Genomic DNA, 21,624 nt, shown 5'->3' on the forward strand with positions numbered 1-21,624 from the left:
AACAAAATTACATTTTCTCTGTTTTCATTTACTTCCCAGGGGGCCGACTTGATGGTACAATGGTGCGAGTTGGGTACAGGGCGGATGATATCGCACACAATCTTCGATGTGGAGGTCAGATATCATGGAATGACTTCGGCCAAGCAGAGATTGTACGAGATTGCATAGTTCCCATCATGGGTAGATACGTTATCTTACGGAATGAAGCAGACAGAGAGGACTACTTACACGTGTGTGAAGTTAAAGTCTATGCACAGGGTAAGTATTGAATTTGAAAAAAAGGTAGCATGTGATATACAGCTAGAGATTCATAGATCACTGTGTGTGTAATAATTTCTGACTATTCACTGCTGTGATCACATGACTGAAACAATAATGTACACTGAGATGTGCATCCTAAGTTGTGTTTACCGGTTCTGCTACAGGGTTTGTCAATTTCACATCTGTACTCACATGAATGTAACACATGAGATGTTACAGCTGCACTCACACACATGTAACATGCCCGTTTGTACAAGTATGTATACAGGTGTGTAATTTCCCAATGCATTTCATCACAATAGGTAACGCTGTAAGCCTATGTATACATCTATGACAGTAGGGGAATAAGACTTGTATCTGATTAATTTCTTAGTGTAGTCATTAACATACTGATACTGTCGTTTGATGAAATAATAAACCCGGTCACATACCTGTATATATGTGAAGTCTTCACTGGCACAAACCCTTATTAGGTCTGAACAGGACCTGTTAAAGGGAGCGAATGTTGATTTAATGTACAAATGGAAATGTACTGCAATGGAAAAATAATAAAACAAGAAACCATGCATACCTTTACTAAGTTTATCTACTGCAGAGAGCCCCTATTGTCTACAAACACCTTATGGATGGCACATAGCCATTTATTTTCAGTAGCCAATTCTTGAGACAACTCTACTGTTTTCCTACTTGAAAAATAATATTGTGTGTCAGCTAATTAAACAGACCAAATCTTACACGTGTGACAAGTTTGTCCAAAATATTTCAAATTTATAATTCTTTTATTTACAAACAAATATTTAGCATATGTTGTTGCACATTGTTTTTTAAAATATTTAAAAAAAAACCATAGTCGAGTTGTTTTAAGCCCAAATAAATATCTCATTTGTCATTCATATGGCCACTTTATAATATGATTGTATTGAACGTACGAATCTTTTTACCCAGAATTCGTGATTGACACAAAAGCTGACACAGTAACGCGGCGATGGTTTTCTATATTCGACAAAAGGGCAAACGTCAAGATGTCAATTAATTCCACTGATGTCATCCCTGATATTCCTCTACACACTTGTCTGGACATCTGCAGGGAATGGAAACGCTATCTGTGTCGAGCTTTTCAATTCCAACATGCAACTTACACATGCACATTGTTTGAGAACAATGTCGTTGATGGCGGCATAACGTTAAGGCCTTCAAAAGGTGTCGACTACTATCAACGTCTACGTGAAGCCGGTAAGTGCAGATATTTAATTTTTCCTCTTTATACAACATTTTTAAAGAGGAGATAATTTAACAAATATTTATTGACAAAAAGCCACTCAACATTTGCAACAAGAAGCATATAATTTATTGCCTTTTGAATCAATGACGTCAGACTCACTTACTCAGCATCCCATAATTTGTTGAAAATTATTTTGAAAAGTGTACCATTTGCATTCCTATTTACAACCATGTGTACATGAATATATTGTTTTAACTAACTTTTCCCATAGTCATCATCCCACGTGACATCCATACGTCATGTCCGGCAGACTACATTAAGTGTACTTCCGGTGAATGTGTGCACCTACACAGAATTTGTGACACCATACCCGACTGTGATGATCGGTTTGATGAAGCTAATTGCCTGAATGCAACTACCGGTAATGTCTAGTTTTGTTTTGGGTTCTACATATGTTGTAGCAAGTCTATCGACCACTCTATCGATTTAAGGTCATTTATGAAGTCCAATCCAGGGTAGTTAGTAGTTAATGCTACAATCAAAGTGAAATATTTATGGTATTTTCTCATTCTTGGAATGTGAACTTTAGATATGATGTCATGATAATTAATTTTCCGCCAAGATGTTCAACAGTTAATGCATAGTATCATAGAAAATGACTTTGACACATGCTACCATGGGTGTCATTTGGTTTTGACGGCAGAAGCACACGCAAATGAGACCTAGTTTTCCTCACAACCCTCTGCAATTAGTCCTTTTATGATGTCACATCACTGGCCACCTTGAGCCTGAGATTGTGCTGCCTGGCTTTGTTACAAAAAGTTTCCTTCATTGTCTTTCATGTGATCCTTTTCAGACAAGTATGATGACTATTTTGCCCCGGGATGGCATGATTCTTATTCGGCCATAACTAGCGATACAGACATATTTGAATACTTTAGAAAGAACGTCTACAGAGACCCCGGATTCGAACGTGTGAAAGGCGAGGATCCACCAGACTGGGTCAGGTTCAGAACATTCAGTAAATCTCCAGATTTCGACCAACTTGATAGTGTACTGAGACTTGACCCTGGAGAATTGGATGAAATTGGACACCAAGCTGAAGATTTTATATTACAATGCACCTATGCTGGGGAAGATTGTGATGCAAGGTAAGCCAAAATCATTTCCTGTGGGATCGAGTATTTATAATATCTCACCACGAGGTACCGTTGTGAATATACTAGTATCTTTTTCAGGTGATTTGCTACATTTTCAAATAGATTAGCAATCCACGCTTTCCATTACACGGGTAATGTTCTGGAGGGAATTGTAAATGTTCAAAATCTTATTTAAACTTTGATGTCTATGGGTATTGTTTTCCTCAGAGAGGACTTCATTGTGACTCAAGACGAAAAATATGGTAATTGTTTCCATTTCAACGCTGAAAGTGATAGTAGAGCAAGATTCTCGAAAGGCACTGGAACAGGACATGGTAATAACATTTTCTCGACGTATATAGTAATATATCCTATACCCCATCTATCTATCTATCTATCTATCTATCTATCTATCTATCTATCTATCTATCTACCTACCTACCTACCTACCTACCTACCTACCTATCTATCTATCTATCTATCTATCGATCTATCTATCTATCTATCTATCTATCTATCTATCTAAGTAACTGACTGTTTGTCTATCGAATTTATAAACATATGAATCAAAATGGAAGCACGTGTCACTCTATTCTTGTGATTTGTGATCGTTATTCCACACTTTTACGTGGAGACTATAATTATGGAAGATGTGCGTTTTGTTCTGACCAACGGATGGGACACATTCCGTGACAAGTATATTGTTTTGAGACACTGATATCTATATCACGCGAGGGGTGTACAATCATGTTTATGTTTCTGTATTCTTTCCATTTCGAAAGGTTTGTCAGTGACACTTTTTACAGAGCAGAGTGAATACTTGAGTTTGTACGGCAAAGATTCAGCTGCTGTTGTAGCCATAGTACCTCAGCAAATTATGCCATTCCCATTGGAACAAGGATTTTATGCTAAACCTGGAACTGTCACTTCTGTATCATTGGTCGAAGTAAGTGCTAAATCTCGGATCTCATAAAATTAGGAAACTTCAGTCTCTCTCTCTTATCGTTGAATATCATCCCTATGCATGTCAAACGGTTGTGCACAATGCAAAATGTTAGTCAAACCATCCAAAATCACTATTTCTACCTCATCTTTTTTAAACTTAAGTTTAACATTATTTTACCAATATCCAATGCATTCAGCAGGAAAATACCTACGACATACGACATTTATCGCTAAGTGCCTTGAACTCAAAGTGAGAATACATTTTGTGTCACTCTTAATTTGCTCAACTAAATGAAAAAGTTCACAACTTCAAATGAGAATATCTAATCAATCCTGACAAAGATATTTCTGCAACGATCATCAGTTATCTACATATGTCGTGAAATAAGGTTAATTGTACAAAAAATCCCGAGAATTATTGAAAGAAATGGTGGATGAGTTAATATAAAGTGTGTTGAATTTGCCACTTATCTTCAAATTTCGCATATTGAGTTCAGTGAAGTGAGCTCGAGGAATACGACAGAGACTTCTATCGATCACAGAAGCAACTACTTTTATCATTCAAACGTCAACTATTAACTACAAACATAACAAGCTAGCTACTGATAAAACTATACCATTCTTTTTAGAACAGGATGGATAGACAGAAACCACCATATGGTAATTGTACCGACGAAGTGGAGAATACAAAGGGACAAGAGTACATCAAGACAAGTGAACAATACACGTATTCTGCATTGGTAAAGACATTAAAAGTAACATTCACAATAATGCGAACAAAGGTCAAAAGAAAAGTCCCTCAGTAACACAATGTCGTTTGGACCCAGGCAAATTGACATGACAGGGACACGGGCAAACAATGCTAAGATTAATAGGACAGTAGTAGTTTGGGCTATTAATTTCTCTGCTGAACAAATTAATTACAGAGACAAACAGACCGGCAGCAGGCAGGCAGGCAGACAGACAGACTGACAGACAGACAGACAGACAGACAGACAGACAGACAGACAGACAGACAGACAGACAGACAGACAGACAGACAGACAGACAGACAGACAGACAGACAGACAGACAGACAGACAGACTAAAATTGTAGGAAACACATGCATTTAGCTTAGGGGATAGGGTCCATGAGAGGAATTTAGATTTGATTGATATATTTATACAGCAGAAGCTTTACCTAAAATTCGACGTTAACTTTATCTGACAGGCATGTGAGAAAGCTTGTTTCCAGTACGAATTGGTGAAACGCTGTGGATGCAGCGATTTGAGCAATGCACCAGCTCCACCATGCCGAATATTGAACACTACTCAAGGTGAATATAAATTATCCTATCAGCGCGACAACAAATCATTGACAAAGAGGGTGCCAAACCCAAAATATCTCAAGAAAATGTGGCAATGTTTGTAATTTTAATAGATTTTCTGTCTAAACGAGCTAGACAGATGATGAAATGTCACTATGTGTAAGTAACATTTGAAGAGAGATATGACCCAATGCGCTGATGCAAGTGACTCAGTTGTAAGCGTGCAGGCAATGTTGGGCATCTTGAAATTTAAAAGTTTTGACTTTAGTATCAATATCTCTTTGTTTTCCCTTACAGTCATTTGTTATCAGTTGATGTACTATTTCTACCAATCTGACATGCTGCCATGTGACTGCTCTCCCCCTTGTAGGTAAGTTTACAACAACCCCAGGACCGTCTATCAGTCTCTCCGTTGATAATATTTCTTAAGAAGGAAAATCATAATGTCCCTCCATGACAGCGCTTTTTGATACAATAGCTTGGGGATCATGAACTGAACACCCTATACAGTATGACATAGGAATAATCTGCAAATTTCAAATTCACACCTCATATATAAATTTTGTTGTATCAACAGGGAGACGCGATATTCAATGACCATTTCACAGTCCCAATGGCCCTCCGATGTCTATTTGGTAAGTATAATCCTAGGAGTTGGTATGCTAGTTCTATGTTCAGTTATCAAGCAATTCTTTTATGAATAATATAATATACGTCAGTCTCTCTGTATGTATGTATGTATGTATGTATGTATGTATGTATGTATGTATGTATGTATGTATGTATGTGTGTGTGTGTGTATGTATGTATGTGTGTATGTATGTGTGTGTGTGTGTGTGTGTGTGTGTGTGTGTGTGTGTGTGTGTGTGTGTGTGTGTGTGCACAAGACGTATTTTTCTATTTATGGCATGTCATAAACCCTGACCAACTTACTGCACGACGGAATCACGAATAGCATTATTAATACACATAACACATTCTCTTCTTCCACTCTGGACGTAGAAACAAACGTTTCTGCCAGAGTGGAAGATAGAGTTATAGAATAACTTGGTGTGAAAATGCTAGCTTCGTTTTGTAACTTTAGGTACATTCTAATGTTACAGTGATTACACCACTGTGTTCCTGAAAAAAGGATACCATTTTAGTTTGACATTATTATCTCATTTAGTACCATAACTTCTTAAGTTAGGAAGCGAGGAAAGTATTTGTCCATAAAATGTGTTTTACGAGTCGATACTGTCTTTGACGTAACTCCACTGTAAATGGCGATGTTTCTCTCTAATGTCATTTACTCACCTTTGCTCTCAACCTACCACATTTTATGTATTGCAATCACATTTGTCTTCGTATTAACAGTTCCAAATTATGCCATAAAGTTTAACAAACAGTTTCTTTCCTCCAAGAAAAATCTCCTCAAGCTGATCAAGACCAAAAATCCCAAAACGAGGCAACTGAATGATATGGCATCCGCAAGGTAAGTTGATGCCACTTGAACATCATTATAAAATCCTGGTCGACATAATATTTCTTGTATCGTAACAAAGATATAACATTTGTATTTGATGATAAGAGTGAAAATATATTATTTGTTCTAGGGCAAATCTGGTACGACTGGAGGTTTACTTTGAATCACTGAACTATGAGTACACATCGGAACATCCAGCTTACACGGTAATCATAATGTGTTCTCTGACACACAACACTTCATTCTGATGTTGCCATGACAACTTCATAGTATACGTTGCTGAAATATTACACAGAAAGGATAACATGTATTCATATATAGTTGTATCTTTCTATTGCAAGATGATGTACACATTATTATTGATTTATATGAATTCGTGTTGGTTATGATGATCAGATGGCGTGGAGTGTCTTCCTGTGATGTGATGTGATGTGCTGTGATGTGATGAAGTCAAACATTAGATAAGGTTTAGGGTGAAGGGCATTTTGCTATTTTTATCTCCCATAAAGGAAAGTAATGTTTTGCTTTTATCTACCTGTATCTGTATGTGTCACCTGAAAAACTACTACTCCAATTCTTATGAAAATTGCCACACGTATATATTATGGTAATTACCTGATTAAATTTCGTACAAATATATGCATATTCATGAGTCATTTGCAAGAATAGAAACATTCTTTCGTTGTGATTATCATTCAGCGCTAGAGAAGGAATGATTATATATTGAATGTTAACTTACACTCCTGAATTAGCTCATCCCGAGTGTTGTCTTCAGGCGTTTGTTATTTCGATTTTCTATCTAGTGGGCAGACCTACTCTGTGACACTGGTGGAACTCTTGGTTTATACAACTTTTTTTGTTTAAATAAAACTAGTTACACAGAGCTCCATGGCAATTTCATGCACTCTTACCTTTCTCATTTTTAAATGTTGTTATATGTACTTAATGTCATTCTTTTTCAGTGGGCAGACCTGCTTAGTGACATTGGTGGAACCCTTGGTTTATATATTGGATTATCTCTGATAACAGTCTGCGAAATCGTCAGATTTATCATTGAAATATTGAGAGGCCTTCTTCCAAATAAGGATGCAGTGCAACCTTTAGTTTAAAACATTAACTGTGGGCATAAATAAAAGTGTAACTGAACATGCATGTACATCATTCACATTATTCGAATTCTGTGATGAACTTTTGAAAACCGTGTAGAGAAACAGATTATAATGACTAAATACTGATGTTTTTTTACCTATGTCTTTTATATCGTGTGATACTATTTGTTGAACTGTCGTTATTTAATAACAAAGAGTGTACCACTCTGCATGAGTTAAAGTCCTACACCATAAAATGTTTAACTTTAGTACAAACTGTACACAACTTTGTTTTGAGATTTTAGCAAGAACCTAAAGTGTAGAACAGATTGTAGTGGAATGTTGAAGGTTTAATATATAAAACAATACAAAATACATAGCTAAGTATGTCCTAGAACGTATTTTTACATAGTTAAGTGGTATTCGAACAGGGATATTTTCTACACCTTTGCCAACCATTTCATGGGGCACATCATACATTTACAATCTTTTTATCAGTATACAACTTTAGTAGATAATTTTACTATGACGTCATGTACTTTTGTGTACTTAGATGTGATATTTTCCAATACATATTTATTTGTAAAGAAAACATAAAGCAATTTATATTGTGAAAATGAGGCAAGGAAGAGACTTGTAACCTTGTCGTTTGTAGTACCTTCTTGCAGTGTCTGTGTGTATGCATGTGTGTACGTGGCATTTTTTTGACCTTCGTAGAAGATTCACCTCAAATACTAGTAGTTTGTTGAAAATATAAATTGTACCACAAATCATTCAATTAAAATCAAAATTAAAATACATCATATTATATATATATATATATATATATATATATATATATATATATATATATACTCTAGAGGTACCAACTAATTTCAATAACTCTAGGTGACCAATCTTTACTGATGGCCCGTTCTTTATTTAATTTGTGTACGCTGTATTACACTTATGCGTACACACCACTTTAAATATAAGATCTGGCAAAATAAACAATTAAACTTACAGGAAAACTCAAAACATCATACTTAGCTAGAAAGCGTCTGACTGAATACTGCATAAACTTATAAAATGCACATGGTTAGCTATATAGACTGGACACAGTACAATGTCAACACTGTTATCTCAACTGATTACAGTTCCTATATGAACATATTACTTGAGATTGACTTACCATTTCCGATTAGTGAAGTCCCAGCCATTTCTCAGGTATCCACCACAACATGGCACACCAGATTTGGCAGTGAGGGCTAAAATGTGTGACATGGCCACTGGTTGAATGAAGCAGTTAATGAAATGTTTGTGAAAGAACTCTAAGATGTCGAAAACCGAGTATTACAGTAGTGGTTTGGCATGTTTTGATTACTGGTAGTCGCTAATAAAATAGTATTGTGGGAACAACATAGAGAATAATGAGTGGTAACGTATTGTCTGCTGTCTTTATGCTACAATATGCTACTAGTACTAATCTGGCCCTAGCTTCCTACCAACAAATGGCTCGTGAACAGTACGCCTAGTATATGGCTCAGCGCTGTATACTGACATATTGTCTACAATACCGAACATAAGTCAGATATGCAGTCCTAGCTTGTATCATTCAGCATAATCCTACTTACAGATGGAGTATTTCGGGACTCGATTCAAGTAATTCTGCCACAATCACGTCCAGTGCATCGTCTGCAAGCAGGACTACATTCAGCATGACACTGATTTAGATACAAATCGGTGTTTCGTACCAATAAACACTCTATACAGGCTAGTTTTCAAGCACAATAGTTTCTACAGTTATGAAAAACAAATAATAATGTTATACTACCTCGTGGGTCTTTTAGTGGGCACATAAATATTGGCCACAACTTCCTTACTTCATACGTGTTCGTTCGTAACAAAAATGGCGCTGCCTACTTACGTGCACTAGTCCTTGTATTACTACACGATTTATAAAAGGGAATACAGGCAATATATACTAAATACCAATCTGACTGTCTCAAAAACTACATCGATATCACAAACCGACCCTAAACGAGGTACGAAATGTCACTAAAAGTCAAATATCAAAGACTACTTTAATATATTACCATGGTACTATGTTTAGGTGCGTCAGGACACCTTTCTTTACAGGCTGTGGGGTACGGTTTCCCAGAGCACTGATTCATGGGAACAAAAGAGATAGGCTGAGTGTCAATATAAAAATATAGTGTCGGATTATTTTACGCCATCACTATATACCCCCTTATTGTCAATAAAACACAGTTTCCGATATTTAAAAATTGGTCAAACAACCTTTGGGTAGACATTACTAACTCATGAATAATGCTGAAGTCACTGATAGAGGGCGCTTTAGATGGAAATGTGCTTGCGTGCGTGCGTACATACATACATACATACATACATACATACATACATACATACATACATGTATACATACATACATACATACATACATGCATACATACATACATACACACATATACATACACACACATACATACATACATACATACATACATACACACACACATACATACATACATACATACATACATACATACATACATACATACATACATACATACATACATACATACATACATACATACATACATACATACATACATACTGGGTGCCATGTTTTATTAGATACACTGAAATTAGATAAAGATGTAAGCAAGACAATTACGTTTATTGAAAAATCTGTTGGGGCTGGTGGTGCACTTTTGGGTGTGTATGCATTCGTTTCCCATCTATCGAAAAAGAATATCATTAACAATTCGAAAATGAATTACCCTAGACGTCAGCCATTGGAAGGAATACTTTTGTCTTTTGCCTTTGAATAAGAAGCCTCGTGTCCCTGCATCTGTGCTAAATAACAACTACAACTAACCATTACCTTAGTGGATTGTAACCCTTTGTTTGGAAGGAAAGCTGATAGAGATGATATAAATTATTAAAAATAAATGGCATCGTTTATTTGTGACAAACTATTTCATCTTTCTCCCGTCCAAGTTAATCTTCTTCAAAATAAATGCAATTGTCAGAAAATTCAACTAGGATATACAGACAGGTTATACATAATTAATATTCCGGTTGTCGCAAATTGTGTCTCTTGCTCTTTATTTTCCTCTTGCGGGGAAGACCAAAGGCCCTGTATATGTTCTACAATTATTAGTATAATTAATCATTTCATCCATCTGCGTTTGAACTGATTAATTAATTAATTAATTAATCAATTAATTAATTAATTTATTAATTAAACAATTTGTAAACTTTTGTTGCCAAGGACAAATGACTGGGACGATTTTAATCAACGGACAAAGAACGAACAGAATTTTTATTCGTGTCATGTAATTTGAACTTTTCTAAGACCAATATTATTTGTCTTATTCACCTGAGATATGTACTTTATCGCCAAAACATAGCAATGCCTGAAAAATAAATGATAAGATTTTTATGACCATTTATTCGAAAGGAGGGACAAGGGGATAGAGGGTGAGACAAAGGGGTTTGGGATGAAAGAGAAGGACAGACAGTTGATTTCACTGATAGATTGGTAACTGAATGTCTCTGAGATTTTTGATTGGCTACTAATCAACTGTTAGCACTCGCGATACATTATTGCTGAAGGTTTGACATCCTGTATGTTTTCACATCCACATTGAAAACATATTCATTCCGTTTTCTGGGCAACCAAAGGAACACAGATGACTACGAACGTTTCTGTCTGTGCTGAAAACAATGGGGGGAAAAGAAACGCAGAACTCTAGAGCAGTTGTTTTACAAACTGAAACGGAGAGACAAAGTCTATTTTAACAGACTTTGCTACAACGACAATGGCACATGGATTGGCTCGCATTGCTGAGGTGTCATATAAGACTTCAAGATCTCTTTGGGTAGCCTTAGTTTTGTTTGCTTTAGGGGCTTTTAGGGGCTATTATTGTACTTTTAAATACCATAAGGGGTCTGTCGATTCATTCACAGTTGGCCAAGGATGGAGCTTTTATGAAGATGAGGTTTCAGAGTATGGCTAAAACTTGACATGAAGGACTACAGCTAATATAAATCAAGCAGAAAAGATGTGAAGATTTTATTATACATGTAAATGTCAAAGTATCCTGATAGACGAGTACAGTAGTAAAGATTCCTATTAAATGTACATAAAGGTTTCCTGTTTACTCTAACAAAAACAAAGCAGAAATATACTATAACAATATTTTATCAACACAAACAACATGATAAAATCAAGTAGCTGTAAGTCATCCATCAATTACGTAATTGTAAAGACTGACTTAAAATATTACTATATTAACGATTTAAAAATTTAAAAATTGTATTCAAATGTTCACATGAAATTCGACAATGTGTGTATAATTTTACCTGTCACTTAGAAAAGGTTTTAATATTTAATTTTTCATAAAACAATGTATCAAATTCAAAATTGTTGAATGTGGTTAAAGTTGAATTCTTAAGGTATTTATTCGTATTACATCCACATGTCATTATTCAGACAAGGGGATGTACTTGATTTTTTCTTTTCTTCCACAGTCCTTTCATTATTTCGATGATGAATCTGGCGATTTCACAAACTGTTATCAGTGACAGTCCGATATACAAGCCAAGTGTTCCTCCTATGTCACTTAACAAGTCTGCCCACTGAAAAAAAGAAATGCAAAGTGTGTATTCCAATGATGTTTAATTTACTGACATGAGATGTCTATTGAATAATGATAATGAATGTATCTCTACGACGATCTTAAATTTTCGTTTATAACCGTACATAGTATATTCTTTGTCATACACAAAGTCTCACTGTCTCTCTCCTCTATCTGTCTGTCTGTCTGTCTGTCTGTCTGTCTGTCTGTCTGTCTGTCTGTCTGTTTGTTTCGCTATCTATCTATCTATCTATCTATCTATCTGTCTCTCTCCATCTCGTATTTGGAGATGGCGCGATACTTTGTGACTTACTGTGTAGGCTGGATGTTCCGATGTGTACTCGTAATTCAGTGTTTCAAAGTATACCTCAAGTCGCACAAGGTTTGACCTGTCGGGGAAATTATGTATATCAAAAATTCAGCGTGACAAAGTAACTAAAATGATATAGATATTAGGAATTGCATTCTACAAGACGGTTAGTACAATCCATTTTTATTAATAGTATTTCCTATTCAATACATACAAAAATATATTAGAATTGATCACTATGAAACCTAGCTAGCACGAGCAACACCTTCCGATCTACTTTTTGTGTTGTTTTTTCTTATAATGTTTTGAATAAAACCCCAAAATAGATTAGAAAGTGTTGAACAGGACATTGAAGTCAAATCAAGTTCACTACCTTGCCGACTGCATATCATTCAGTGTTCTTGTCTTGGGATTTTTGGTCTTGATGAATTTCAGCAGGTTATTCTAAGAAATGGAAGATATTAGAAATAAGGGCAAATACTCTACAATGTCAGCGAATGTGTTATCACCACCTCAGCTACCTTTTTAGTGCATATCCTACCAAAACAGCAGCTAAACTAAACACCTGTAAAGAAATCACACCTTATTTTTCTTGCCAATCTTCTTGAGACTTGCCATGATTGATGCAACTTGTTTACATACACACACACACCCGCACACACACATACACATATACACATACACACATACACACGCCACACACGCCACACTCACACAGAAAGGCAGCTGCAGACACCGACACCGACACATAAACACACACATACGTATATATATATATATATATATATATATATATATATATATATATATATATATATATATATATATATATATATATATATATATATATATATATATATACGGGTCTCTTTGCCAATTGATAACAGTAAAGTGATTTCTATGCACGTCTCAGGCAAAGATCCATTTCCCCCAGTAAGAAGTGTTGGAAAGACAAACGTTACATCTATCACTAATCTTTTAAATTATATGCATTAACTTAAACTTACCAGATAGACATTTGATGGCCACTGTGATTGCGAAATTGTCATTGCATACCGTTCCTCCCTTGAAATACAAATGGACAGAGTATTAAAATCAAAAGTTCTCTTTACCTTCTACTGAGATCGCTGATACAAGCTACTAGTATATGAAGTTTACCTATTACACTGTTAATGTGTAGTAGCCTTGACTAGCTAATAGGGATTCTATATATAGAATACCGTGCGTTGTTACAGTACCCTTAGTATAGTAGCCCCTAATTACTAGAAGGTCTACATATTTACACCCTGAAATAAGGTTTTGGGGCTTTACAAGGTTCGTTTGTTTTTTATTTAAAACATTCGTTATCTTCCATATTGTCACATCTATCTGACATTGTTATACATCTCGTTGGAGATTACTGTTCACTCTCTCTGTTTGATACAATACATATAAACCCATCAGAAACTACACATTCTATACTTTCAAGAGCGTTAGTGACTTGAATCAACATGTCATCATCCATAAATCAACAACGCACTTAAACATTGGCGCCCGTATGGCTATGTCTAGTGACAGTACGTTTAGTTAATCTGCAATGTAGTGCACAAACTTTTCAAAGCATTATGAATTAAATGTGTATCATACCAACTGCAAGAATCCTTACCAGAAAGGCAGCTATTACATTTATACTAAATATGTCATGGTGACAACATTTTGGTGATCTCAAATAATTCGAAAAACAAACTAACAAAATTTCTCTATTCATATTCAAACTCAAGCTCCTCTGCGACCCAGTACGCGTTGTGTTGATATGATTTGCTCCTACATATATTAAAGGTTTAGTCTGTATAATGTATTACGTATGGACTTACTCACAACGTGGAGGGCAATCACATGACAACCTATCTGATTGTTGGAAATAGTGGATCAGCTGACGACATATTACTAATAAAAAAGAAAGACATATCATTGGCAATAATTTTATTATAGGCCATTGGTCAATGTGGGCATTGGTCATTATTTCAATGTGGGCATTGGTCATTATTTCAATGTGGGTATTGGTCATTATTTCAATGTGGGCATTGGTCATTATTTCAACGTGGGCATTGGTCATTATTTCAGTGTGGGCATTGGTCATTATTTCAATGTGGGCATTGGACTTGTATTCAATAAACTCCATTGATTATCACTTCAATGTAGGCCATTGTTATGATTTGAATATTGGCCACTGGTAATCACTTCGATGTTTGCCAATGTTATCATTTCAATATATGTTGGACATTGGTCATTATTTCAAACAGTTGAATATTAAAGCAAAGCAAAATTACACGATTCATTGTTTCTGCGTTTAAATCGGGAGACTTATTTGGTTACTATTTGTGTCTCTAAAAACCAACTGACGTATAGTACTATTGGATTACAAATATGTACAAGCATTTATTATTGTGAGTCATTGGTTGGTTGGTTGGTTGGTTGGTTGGTTGCTTGCTTGCTTGCTTGCTTGCTTGCTTGCTTGCTTGGATGGATGGGTGGATGGATGGATGGTTGGATGGATGGATGGATCGATGGACAGATACATTATTTTGAACTGACCTTGGGTTGTATTCAGATATCGACATGGAGGTATTTCCTCACTCCCAGTATCAGTACAGCCGCAATATTTCGCTAACATGTGCTGGAAGTAAGCTTTCTCACACATCTGGAGATTTAAAATTATTAAAGATTGTTTATGTAAAACCATCTTTACAATAAACAGAGTCGTCCTAGTTACAAAACAGAAGTGTTCCAAACATATATCTTATGATACATTGACTATTTTTATTACATTGTTATGTGTCCTGAAAATATTAAATGTCTTTTCTTTCGTGCATACTCAAGGCAGATAGTTGTGGATCACAAGCGTGTTGTGTAAAGTTAGCGCAACTTTTGGACAAAATCCGGGAACATTGTAAGCTTTGTTAGCCAAAGTGTGTTATGATGTGTTTGATCATTGTTCTTTGTTGTTGAAAATATTTCTAATTCACATGAGTAAAATTGCCTTACCAGCACTGAGTACGTGTGATTCCTGGCACCACTGAAATACTTCTCGTCGTGTGCATCTACTTGACCTTTGGTACAATGCCCATATGGAGGTTGTTCACGATCCATCTTTGTCTACAAAGGGAACAACAGTTTATTATACCATACTCAAGCCAAGTCATTGTCCTGGAACAGGAAAGTATGGATTATATACTTTGGTCGTTCTACGCCACGACACCCTGTGTCTAAGTCAATGGTTTTGTGGCGTCAGAAATATGGGTCAAAACTTTTCAAATCGTCATTACCTTCCCTAATTTTCATAAATTATGCTTGAAGAGGTATAATTATATTATTCCCCCAAATTTTACTTCATTCAGCAGGAAATTCTCGTGACCACGAGTTTGTCACTACTCGCATCCTCTATAACTCATAGTAATAATGTACCCGTACACAGCAGTAGTGCTGCATCACTGAATTTCAGTCAAGCAGCAGTCCTGAATTGCAGTTCCACAGCAGCACTATCCCTATTTGTTTAGTCAGAGTCCATCAATCTGGTTTGGCTGCCTGGGGTCATGGTAATTGGAGAAAGTAACTGAGCCACACTCAATACTATAGGTGGTAAAGATTATATTCCTAGCGGAAAAGACATAACGATAAACCCACCTCTATGAGGGACACTGACGTCACTGTTCCGGGTTTGGCATAAAAACCACTTTCTACTGGAAAAGGCATGGTGTTTTGTGGTGCTATTGCTACAACAGCAGCTGAGTCCTGTCCATACACACTTAGGTATTCACTTTGCTCAGTGAAAAGTGTCAACGACAAACCTGTCCAAATAAAAGAAAAGAAACAACAATTTAGAAACTGTAGCATTATATAGAAAATGTTGGTGTTATGAATTCAATTGAATCGCAACGTATTGCATCGTATCGAATTTGAATCCGAATCGAATCGAATCGAATCACAGCGAATTTCAATTTGAATTGAATTAAATGTGAAGTGAATTGAATTTGAATTGAAAGGAATTTAAATTTCGAGTCACCTATTCGTCCAACTTTTTGCATATGAACATCACAAAATTAGACTTAATGGATCAAATATTTGACCTATGATAAAACAATGATTCATAAAGTATACTTATCTCTTTAAGACACAATTGTAACATGTATATGTATTACATCCTTCAAGGACCAGGAAGAATGCGGGGGTGTAATACAAACAGTTCATAAATATATCCTCAATATCGCAAAAGTTGTGAATTAAGAGTCTTTCTCATGAGTGAATGTCAATTTCTATTTATAGGGGCACACCACTTTAGGACATTTCCAGGACGGCTCCTTTTATGGTGATGTTTTACCAATGTTCATCATACATTTGTATCCCATTTCCTATTTTCATATATACACTCGCATTATATTAATATTCAAACCAGACCATAGTGATATGAAAGTGGTATGATAAATGAAATATGCCTCTATCTATACTTTTATGAAGTTATCATTGGTAACTTTTCCCATTTGGAATTAGACAGTAAAACATCGTTTTCTAAAAGAGGTAATATTCAGTTTCCTCAACTTAGTACACCGTATGTGCCTCAGAAAGAAAAAGTGGCCAAATTACTTCAAACAAGAGCGACAATAGAGTTTCAATTAGATATGGTGTTTATTTTTACATCTTACACAAGTTTGTTTTGGTACAAATTACATACATAACACAAACTACCGATGCTGGTAGTGCACAATAACATAAAAATGATCAGATGTTATTTAACTTTGAATACAAACACCAGTGTCGGATAAGACAAGAAAGACACAAACACAAAACTATTTGTATTCAAAATGAGATTAAATGTAACATGTCATGCGTATTATCTCTGTCTGTATTTTGTTTGTGTAATTTTGGTAACAAAAAACATTGGGGGAGACGTTACAAACACCATGTCTGCCATTTGAAACTGTATACAAAACCTTTCTTGATAGATAGTGAACGGTTAGACTATGGAGTTCCTTTGTTCTTGAAAACACCAACCCGTTTTATTTTAACTCAGTCGTGTTCAGCTGACCACCACAAACATGAAGGTAGAGTCAACTTGCGATAGTTTTGAATTATAAAGAACAAAGAAAGTGGTCCCGAAATATACCGACACGTGTATTGTATTTCCAATTGGCAATCGAACGTTTTAGCGTCATGTGTTTCATATATGCTAATAGATTCGTCTTACCGTGTCCTGATCCCGTTCCTTTTGAATACAAGGTTTTGTCTCCAGCGTGGGAGTTGAATTGGAAACAATTTCCATACTTTTTATCCGGCAATATCGTAAAATCTTCCCTGTGGACGAAAAGTAGTTATACTATGATATAGCAAGCAGTAAGAGTTCTTCTCTGCACGATATTTACTACACCAATCCGAGACTACGTACGTACAATAATGGAGGAGGTATGCCCTTTCGAAGAGAGAATGCGTAATAAGTACTACGTGCATTCAACCTGCTTGCGATAGTCACATGAACATAGATGTAGACAAACTGAAGCTTGCCTTGGGTCAAAATTCGTTCCCTTCACGGCTAAGTTCACACCCTTAACTATTTAGGTAACTGCTTTTGGAATATTGTGACATACTCGTATGTAGTGTGAGCTCTGGAGGAGGACAAACTCACCTGCTGCTAATTCTCTGGATTAAATATGACGTGGAAGAAGGGCCATACAGGAAGCTTATCGTGTTTAGCGATGCACTAGGATTGGTGCAAAGGACTAATTCTGCTTCGTCGGACATAATTAACTCGCTATACTGACAACAGTTAAAAGTGTTATGGGGCCTACCTAGGGTCGCAGTCTTCACCAGAATAAGTGCACTGTAAAATGAAGTCTTCGGCTTGATGTCCAAGGTCAATCATTTCCCTTCTTCTGAGTTTCAAGACATCACCAAGAAGAGCATAATCAGGTGATCTACTGAATGATTTAAACCTAATCCAGTCTGGAGGATCCTCGCCTTTCACACGTCCAAATCCATGTTCTTTATATATATTGTTTCTAAAGTATTCATAGACTTCCTTATTTGCCGAAATATCAAGATATGGGTGGTACCATCCCGGCGGAAATGCATCGTTGTCTGTGTCTGTGTCTGTGTAAATCGGAAACGCAATTAGGATTTTAAACCTGTATTGCAGAGTAATATCTTCTCAATGTATTTTCTTCACCTTGAATTGACAAATTGTAAAACCCATATCAGAGTCGCAAAAAAAACAGACACTTATACTTTCTCTCTTTCACATTATAAATGCCCTAGCTTTGCTCCGACCGGTCCTATTCAGACCCATTTCACCCAATAAGTGAAAATGTTTTCCTCAACCACATATGTTCCCCATTTTGCCCCAAACCACCAAAGATCGGTCGATTTCTCTTTTAATTTTAACTACATGAAGATACAGTCATGGAAGATTCGCGAGTACTCTATAGCACAGTGTACACTTGACAGGCAAAACTGACACAAATGAATGGTAGACTATTAATCAAGGAATGTCCGTTTTTACATACTTGACTGAAATGACACCCCGAAAAGGCAAGAAAGATGTTCATTTGGGAAGCAGATGGGTTGAGGGTGGGGGTAAATACTTAGCCTTTACAGATGATGTGCTTAACTTATAACACTATAGCTACCCAAATCAATCCATTATCAAACTGCTGAGTCTTAACTTACCATTTGCATAGATATCACCATCGAGGCAATCGGATTCATCAAACCTGTCATCACAGTCTGGTATGGTGTCACAAATTCTGTATGGATGTACGCATTCACCGGAAGTACACCTGATATAGTTAGCCGGACATGACGTTTCATTGACACTGGGAATGATGACTGTTGAAATTATAGCATAACGTACAAGTCATCAAACCAGGCAGGTAATACAGGAATAGAAGATAGGGAAATCTTGAAAAAATTTCAACCATCGCTTGTGTATACATATGTATATATTCAAAGTCCCATGATAATGTTCGAGGCAGGGGTAGGGTGATGAAAACACACATTGAGGACTTTAATAGGTTTGTAATCTTGACAATATGTCATTTTAGTTCTGGATGTACACATCAGAAGAGTGAATTTACAAAGTTTGAGTGTTATGAGAGTTGTGACATAAATGGCAACATGATCCAGTTTGTTGAGCAGGATGTATTTCGACATAGTATTGTACGCATGCGTACATGTTGATACTGTACTTTTGACTTGAGACTTGTATAGAACGACATAGTCAGAAATAGACAGGTCACATGCATTAACATTTTCAAGTAAACGTTCAATTATAATCGTAATAATTACATCCTTTGTGATGTACTAAAACTTACCATCCTCACGTAGACGTTGATAATAATCGACTCCGTTTGTTGGTATCAAAGTTATACCACCATCAACGACATTCTTCTCAAACAATGTACATGTAAAAGTTGACAATTGATATTGAAAAGCTCGACAGAGATATCTTTTCAATTCCCTGCAGATGTCCAGACATTTGTATCGAGGGATATTTGTAATGACGTCACTTGATGTGATAGACATTTGCATATTTCGCTGCTTATCAAAAAGTGAAAACCATCTTCGTGTTAAAGTGTCTGCTGTAGTGTCCTTTGCGAATTCTGGATAAAAACAAAGACATTGTTATTGTAATATGATGTTGTAAACACTGCATGATCCGAAGTCAATGAATATCCTCCATTGACGAACCGTTATCATGAAATTTGCATATTGTAATATATTCATAAGTATAGATACCATAATTAACTACTACTAACTTTGCTTGAATTATGCACCATATGTCGTGTTAACGATATATGCTAGTTATTTGATTAAAAGACAATGTCTTGCTTAAATTATTTGAATAGAATAAAAATGGTTTTCTGCAACACCTTTGTTTGCATATCTTTTGTTTGTTTGTTTGTTTGTTTGTATGTATGTATGTATGTATGTATGTATGTATGTATGTATGTATGTATGTATGTATGTATGTATGTATGTATGTATGTATGTATGTATGTAAGTTTGTTTGTTTGTTTGTTTGTTTGTATGTATGTATGTATGTATGTATGTATGTATGTATGTATGTATGTATGTATGTATGTATGTATGTATGTATGTTTGTTTGTTTATTTATATAATTATTATTACACCGAATGTTGATATGCAAAGAGGCCCGTGATGTATTTCATCATTCTTTCTATAGATAACATTGTATGATCGCACCGTCGTAAACCACGGCTTCTTTTATGCAAGACGTCACCGTCCACTGAGTGTCGCGGAAGAAATAACAGCTCCGGTTTGCGAGAATGTATGATCGTCAATGTTTTCAAACAGACGCCAAATCAGTATACATATACACAGGTTTAGTTAATTAATTGAAATCATTTTATGTGTTTTTAGCTCATATAAAACAGTGGAAAGTAAACGCTAGAGTATGGTGTATCACTTTACCTTGCGCATAGACTTTAACTTCACAGAAATGAAGATACTCCACTCTGTCATCTTCGTTCCTGATAATGACGTATCTACCCATGATGGGAATAAAGCAGTCTCGTACGATCTCTGCTTGGTTAAAGTCGTTGTTTGCCGCTGTCACCTGTGCGCCACATTGACGATTTCGACTGATATCATCCACCGAGTAACCAACTCGCACAATCACCCCCTCCAGTCGCGATTCTGTAAAGGTTTAGTTAGAATTTCAAGTATTTGTGACGGAAAAATAAAGTAAGCATTTCCATGCCAACAAACCAGTCCACCCTCCACCTCGGGCTCCCCCTCCCAACCTCCCACCCCACCCCACCCCGCGCCAGCCAGTGTAGTACTAAACAAACAGGTTATAAATTTTTGAAAAATAAGAGTGAAATCCTTTCAGAATGCAAATATTCTTCTTATTTTTTTTTCAAATAAAGAACACTATATACGTACCACAACAATCATCCCGGTTGATGATAACCACTTTCGACACAAAGTGTACTTTCAAGAGATCCACACGCCACCAAGCACCATTCTCATATGCACTGTTGATGCAGCTTTGGTGCCGTAATTTACTATTTTCATTGCCGTCTACAGCTCTAGATGCAACATGGTTGAAGTATGTACTACTCATAGTTGCAGGTTTTCCAGTGGCAACATTTGGTAAGTTGTTCCAGATAACTTGAAAAGAAAAGTGATTTCAAAATAACTGAACCGTTAAATACAGATAGTTGTATATTAACAAAACAATTAAGGTTAG

At 36.0% G+C, this 21,624-nt stretch overlaps 1 long non-coding RNA gene across 1 annotated transcript; it reads right to left on the reverse strand.

Annotated features, from left to right (window-relative positions):
* Window positions 1–115: 115 nt before the first annotated feature.
* Window positions 116–9,318, reverse strand: LOC144442734 (uncharacterized). The gene is made up of 4 exons (XR_013481652.1): window positions 9,241–9,318; window positions 8,599–8,695; window positions 693–747; window positions 116–193 (listed from the first exon to the last, which is right to left on the reverse strand). It is a non-coding gene; the product is annotated as an uncharacterized LOC144442734 (long non-coding RNA).
* Window positions 9,319–21,624: the final 12,306 nt, after the last annotated feature.

Source organism: Glandiceps talaboti, chromosome 11 (assembly GCF_964340395.1).
Source record: "Glandiceps talaboti chromosome 11, keGlaTala1.1, whole genome shotgun sequence".
NCBI lineage: Eukaryota > Metazoa > Hemichordata > Enteropneusta > Spengelidae > Glandiceps > Glandiceps talaboti.